We start from the raw sequence: 7,059 nt of genomic DNA on the forward strand, positions 1-7,059 counted from the left end.
CTCCCGTCGGGCAGGCGTTTATATTCTTATTGATGACAGCAAAACAGCTGCTTGACAAACGTCCGACGGCTTCGTGGCCTCGACAGATGGGCTGTGCGCCAGATAAGATTTCTGGTGTGTGTGTGTGTGTGTGCGTGCGTGCGTGCGTGCGTGCGTGCGTGCGTGCGTGCGTGCGTGCGTGCGTGCGTGCGTGCGTGCGTGCGTGTGTGTGTGTGTGTGTGTGTGTGTGTGTGTGTGGTGTGTGTGTGGTGTGTGTGTGTGTGTGTGTGTGGTGTGTGTGTGTGTGCGTGTGTGTGTGCGTGTGTGCGTGTGTGTGTGCGTGTGTGTGTGTGTGTGCGTGTGTGTGTGTGTGTGTGTGTGTGTGTGTGTGTGTGTGTGTGTGTGGTGTGTGTGTGTGTGTGTGTGTGTGTGTGTGTGTGTGTGTGTGTGTGTGTGTGTGTTAGGGAGAGAGTCGAGATTCACACGCTAGACGCATCAACAGCCCTTCTTTATAGCGCAACACATTCTTGCGCGAGTATAACACCTTGTGCAGCATAAGTGCGGCCTGTGTGTTAGTTGGTTCGACATGGCTTTTTCCGGCATATACAGCCTAGAAAAACAATGACTAACAGAAGAAATTAACGCGCGCCATAAAGCAATTACTATTGCATTTTCGCGAATAGGCCTTCTAGTTGTTAACCAGCGCTCTGCGCGTGCCTTTCTTCTGCTAGTCTCCATTTTTGTGCGTCGTTCCGTCACAAGCCGCTTTCTCTTGCCTCAGTCGTGTTTGCACTAAGATTAGACAGTACGCATCAACTGAGCCATGGGAAAATGCAACAGGTATAACGTTGACGGATAAACCAGACTAGGGATTAAGGATAAAAGACGATAGTCTATAGTTCATATTATCCCGGAATTACAAGAGTTGAATGAACCCTGCATCATGTGTACACGCGACAGACACCCGGTGGCCCGTTAGAGCAGGGTTTCTTAAACCCCAATTGGTTCACCGAGTCCCAAGTTTCGCCAGGGAGTTGGCGACGATCACCGTCGGCGACCATCGTCGGTCGAGTGAGAAAGTGCCTTACTGATGATAAAAATTTCGGGGGCTTTTACGTGCCAAAACCAAGATCTGATTTTGAGGCACCCCGCCTTGAGGAGGGGGGGGGGGGGGGGTTGTCTCCGGATTCATTTGGTCCATATGCCTCAAAATGGCATAGCCGCGCAGTGTGTGCTTTGTATGCCACTTGCAGCGACCGACTAACGAAGAGTCAGAGGTTATCTTGCATGCCAGATTGTGACGCCGAGTCGCTTCCTATCGAAGACCAAGAGAAGCCATCGGCTAAACGCCAACCCCCTATTATGAGGCACCCCGTAGGGGGGGGGGGTCTCTAGATTGGGCGTACCATGCACCCAACGCGAGTTGAAGGGGCGTGTTTTCATTTCGCCCCCCATTGAAATGCGGCCGCCGCGGTCGGGATTTGTTCCCGCTAGCTCGTGCTTAGCAACGGAATGCCAAAGCCACTAAGCAACCACGGCTGGGGAAAGTGCCTTCCGTGCGACATTTTTGGCAACGACGCATTTCTGCAAGCATTGGGAGTCCATATGGTGCCAAGCACACGCAGCCAATTTCTACAAAGCCGCATATTCTGTGTCGATTCGGCTCAAATGCAAAATAAAGGTGCTTTGGCGTTTAGCCGAAGGTTTCACGTTGTCTTGAGCAGGAGGTGACTTGGCGTCACAACCGGGCATGCAAGATAATCTCTCACTCTTCTTTAGTCGCTCGCCACGAGTGGCATGCAAAGAAAACACTGCTCGTATTTGCAAGCTTGAAGTATATGGTAATATATGGCCTTGAGTTGTCATGGCGCCAGCAGGATGACAGTTTTACTGCACATATTTTCTTACTTATCGCTTTCCGATCTGGGAATATGAATGCACTCTGAAAAAAAGTTGGCACTATTTGAGGCTTATCTTGTTTCCAAACAATATTCCTCCTCTCCCTCTAACGTGAACTTATTTTTAACGCCGCGTGCCCGGTATTTAAGATCACTAAGGGCACCCGGGTTATCGACGTGACGTAGCCTTCTTGACAGGAATGTGTAGCGTGTGGAAAGCTTTCAAGGAAGAATGAATTGAATTCTGGAGTTTCACGTGCCAAAACCGCAATTTCGTTATGAAGCACGCCGTAGTGGGGGACTCCGGAATAATTTCGACCACCAGAGGAGAGGGTCTTTAACGTGCCCCCAATGCACAGGACACGGGCGTTTTTCAAGAGAGGAAACGCAAGCAACACATATGACCATTGTTGTGGAACAAAGACACGTGCCAAACAGTGTAAACGTTTTTTTTTTCCTGCTCTCTTTCTTTTTCTGTATTTTTTTCTTCTTTTTCTAGGGTGTACCTAAGCGAGGCGTGTCACAAATAGTAACCAACGATAGGCGCCTACTTTGCCAACAAAAATTTAATTATGGGGTTTTACGTGCCAAACCTCCCTATCTGATTATGAGCCACGCCGTAGTGGGGGGATTCCGGATTAATTTCGACCACCTGGGCTTCTTTAACGTGCACCTAAATCTAAGTACACAGGTGTTTTCTGCATTTAGCCCCCATCGAAATGCGGCCACCATGGCCGGTATTTGATCCCGCGACCTCGTCCTTAGTAGACCAACACCACAACCACTAAGCAACCACGGCGGGTTAACTATGCCAACATCCGCCGCCCCTAGAGTATCGCGAAAGTCTCTACAGACTGTCTTGATACTGGTGTCGTGCTCCTTTTAAATAATATTTCGTCAGTACGCGTATGAACAACGTCTGTAAAGACTATCTCTAGACTGTCGAAATAATATATAGAAGGATCACGTCTCTTTCGTTTAATGCTATACGGGGAAGTATAGGAACAATATTTCAGTATCACACAGAAGTCACCCTCACAAAACTTTGTTTTCACAGCCTGCGGAAAGTCTACATAGGCTCTTCTATTAGATCTGTGGGTTCTTTAGAGACAGTGGTGGACACACGGTCTTGTATTTCTTGCACATTAACGCTTGGAGACCTGAAAACTGCCTGATCGGATGACTGCGGACCACAAGAACACTAAGAGACAGACTTATAAGTCACTTCTGCCGGTACGAATGTCTGTAAATTTTATGCAGCGATAAGCGCTAATCTGAATGAATGTCTGCAAGAAGTCGCACAGACGATCTGCAGACTGTTTGTATTCATCTTTAATAGGGTATTTGCACGTCGGTAACCGGACAACGGCGCACGCGCCAGCTCCCATCGGTCAAGTGCACGGTCAAGGCTGTGAGATGAGATGAAGCGGAAATTCCGCGATTCGTTTCATTTTGTTTCTTTCTTTCCCGCTTGGCGTCTCGAAGTGGCACGTGTGACAAGCGGGTTTATCTCCAGCCTGGCCCCATTTGGTATTCTTCTTATACCGCTATGGCTATAAATGGCGTCGTACCCGGCCTCTTAAACGACGCTGCAAGTACAACTTTAGAAGTCCGCAAGCAATATTGGGAACAGGCACCTGCGGACTTGCAGGGTGCATTTGGTGGTGGGAACATATAGCGAAACGGAATGGGTAAATGAATAAGAATGCTTTATAGATTCGCGGTTTCAAGTGGGAAAATCGCGTTCGTTTGCCCATGACGCGGATACGTGATCCGTGACTGAATCACCGCTCATCGGTAACACGTATTGGCACGCAGGGCGGTCATCTGAAGCAAGTGACGTCGTATTCGAGCGTCACAAATTGAGTTTACACCGACTGGCGGCATCACATCCTGTTAATCATTTCACAGTTTTCGAAAATCCGTAAGTTGATTTAAAAATTAAATCTTATTATAAAACAGAAAGCTGAAGATATGACGTTTGCTTAAATAATGAACTGAACTTCCACAAGCTACCGCATACACTCGTGTAAGGGCCACACTTTTTTTTCGAATTCTTGACGAGGTGCGGCCTTTACAAGGGAGCGGGTCATTACAGTACAATTCTTCCGGTCGTGCGTGATCCCCTTGATCCGCTTTCATTAATAGAGCGAACGCTATTGCATCGTACTACATTTACTTGTTTCTATGAGCGTCTATTTCTTTAAGGACCTTTGACGTATGCGCATTTTTCGGCAGCGCCGAAGCGGCGACTAGCTGCACGCTTGCTAAGCTTCTCGGCGTGTACGCCACATCCATTAGCTTGAATTCGGCATCGAATGCTGCCGGACGCTTTCTTTCAAAGGATGAACGATAAAATACAGCAGGCTGCACTAACCTGAATCAATGTGCCCAGTTTTGTTATTTTTTAACCCTTTTGGATAAAGTGTTGGGCTTTTTATCTGTCGGTGTGGCATTTAAACAAATGCCGCCCTTACTCGAGTGTATACGGTATATGTTGTGAGGACCTCCTGTAAACAATTTTGTCTTTTTATAGACTTTCTGGCTACATCAGGTATGTAGGCGCTCTACAGAAAAGAAAGTTCTCAACGAGTCTGTTCCATTCGGTTTAGTGTGCCGCCCGTTTACTTATATATGAGATGTCATCAAGATAGTCTACAGACAATAACTGGCGAAGCGTCGATGGCCTAAGTTCACGGTCAATTGAAAAGCCCTCTATGGACTTTTTACTAAATATTTTGAGCTTTTCTTTAATAGTTTCTCAGTAAACTCTTGTAAGGATCTCAAGTATTTATGATCCGCAACGCTTAATGATCAAGGTAAAATGTTCATAGAAGGCTAATAAATGCCGCGCAGATAGAATTTGGTTCACTTTCTGACTTTTCTTTTACTGTTCCTGCTATTACAGGGTTACTGTATTTCCTTACAATGACACGTGATTCTCAGCAACAAGATAGCGTGTGGCAGCTACTCTAGATCACCAGAGGCTATAATTGTTGAACTAGAAAGATCAATCACGTCTGCCGGACTCGAAATCGCGGGGTCATGAAACCACAAACCTGGTCACGGCGGGTTCCCTCGAGTCCTCGACCAAGTTGTTCAGAATTAGTCAAAGCTGTAGATCGGCTCCCAGTCGGGAATTGTTTGTAAACACTTTATTGGAGGTTCGTAAAGGTGCTGGCTTCTCGAGAACCTCAATCTAGGTTCTCGCTGGCGAAGTTTCGTGGTTCCCAACGAAAAAATTCCGTCATTTGCGGAGAGCACGTCATTCCTGCCCAAGAATGAGATTGGATGTGTATCGCGTTTATGTATTTTCACTGTTTGCTTGGTTGGTCAATTCAGAATTGTTTGTCGGTAGATAGACTTAACCCCCCACGTGCTGCCTTTTTCAAACATTCATCAGCCTTTCTGAGCAAGAGAGAAAAACAAAGAGAGAGAGAGATTATTTTTTTTTATTTAATAGCAGAGAGGTTTGCCGGCGTAGAAGCATTCGCCTACATGGTATACTCTGTAATGGATGGGGTAAAGGGAAGAGAAAAACTGTGTAAGAAGGAGAGCAGAATAAAGTGAAAAACATATACTTTTAGACTGTAGGTGTACACGGATTAATGAGCCATATACAGGTCAAATATGGCAACAATTTGTCCAGGTCCTGTGACACTAAAACGCATAGTTAGGTCGCTGACACTCGACATCAATGCAACGTCAAGCGCACGACTTCTTGTTCGATTGTCTTCGTCAGTGGTCTTCCTCTCAAAACTCAAACTGTTATTTGGACTGTCTGCATCGTATATAAAGCCAACAGTCAAGTCAATATGACTACTTTATTCGGACGAATAGGACTCACAAGCAAAAGGAAGATTTCAAGTAGTGTTGTTTTATTTTTATTTTCTAAGCTAGAAGCACACACGCGCCATATTTTCTCATAGGATACATGTCACATGCTATTCCTCTTTCGATATAGAGCAATAATGTTAGGGGCATTCTTCGAGAGCCTGCTTCAGGGCACGATGCAGAGCTTCGTTGGGCGAGAAGTGGGCGAGCTTTGCGAAGCTTTGCTTTGAGACGAGCCTTGCGGGCTCACATAGTTTTGCAAACCTTCGGCAGTTTTCTTACGTTTCACGAGGGCCGGGGGAGAGTCAGCAAGAATAAACACACGTGGCTAACAGATGTAAAGGACAGATATGTGGAACTTTGAAGGCTTACTCACATGCATTTTTAATATCATAATTTCATCCACAACGTTGCTTCAAAGGTACGTGTTCGTCGATGCCGAGTGCTTCGATAATCAGAAATCTCTGAACCCCTTCGATATGGCAAAATCAGTCTGGTAACTCGTAATGGTAGTGATCATTGTTGTGTACTTCATCCGTGGTAATTCTATTTAGTTAAGAAATAACGTTGCAAGCGTTTCTCACCCGCACTGGCGTAGTGCGCACTCAACACCGTAGCCTGTGCTCGCCATCAGCATATAAAAAGACCTGATTAGGGAACGAAACAGAACGCATCCGCATTATTTATAGTTTTTCCGTGTTTCAATCGGTTTTATTGTCACGTCGAAGTTCTTACATTGATGTATAGTGTGGTTGGCTAACGTAATACCGCGCATAACGTCGATTGCGCAGGTGTATCATCAAAGGAATCTTTACTGCATAGAATCCTAGATCAATGTAGCTCTAGTGAAGCTTCAGTAGGTTTCTCGTTGACAGCTGGAAGGCATGTACCGTCGTTCTGAGCTCTTGTCCACGTTCAGTCACTGCATCATATGTGCCATCATGCAGTGACCGAACTATCAAAATAAATGAAGCCAGAATGTAAAGATTGAAGTTCCCTCATATTTCGACTCGGGCCTTTTGTTGTCAAACGGGGAGGAGGAAGGTGCGCGTAGCGTCAAAAGTTTAATAAATGACGTTGCTCAACCTTTAAACTATTAAGATGAGCATTCGTCGAACCCTTGACCAAAATATTTGACTTCTTGGATCCCATGACCTTTGGCAGGTCCTCCCCGGCAACGCAGCGACGTCATCGCAGATAACGCTACATTGAACATCGTATATCTTGAATTTCGGCAGGCAGTGCCATAAAACCGGTCGTATCCTCCGAACGGTGGAGATAATAGCCTTACAGCCCACATCATCCCACGACTCAGCGGTACGCAGAAGCAAAAGAAAAAAAAATAGCA

Source organism: Dermacentor silvarum, chromosome 5, assembly GCF_013339745.2.
Source record: "Dermacentor silvarum isolate Dsil-2018 chromosome 5, BIME_Dsil_1.4, whole genome shotgun sequence".
Lineage (NCBI taxonomy): Eukaryota > Metazoa > Arthropoda > Arachnida > Ixodida > Ixodidae > Dermacentor > Dermacentor silvarum.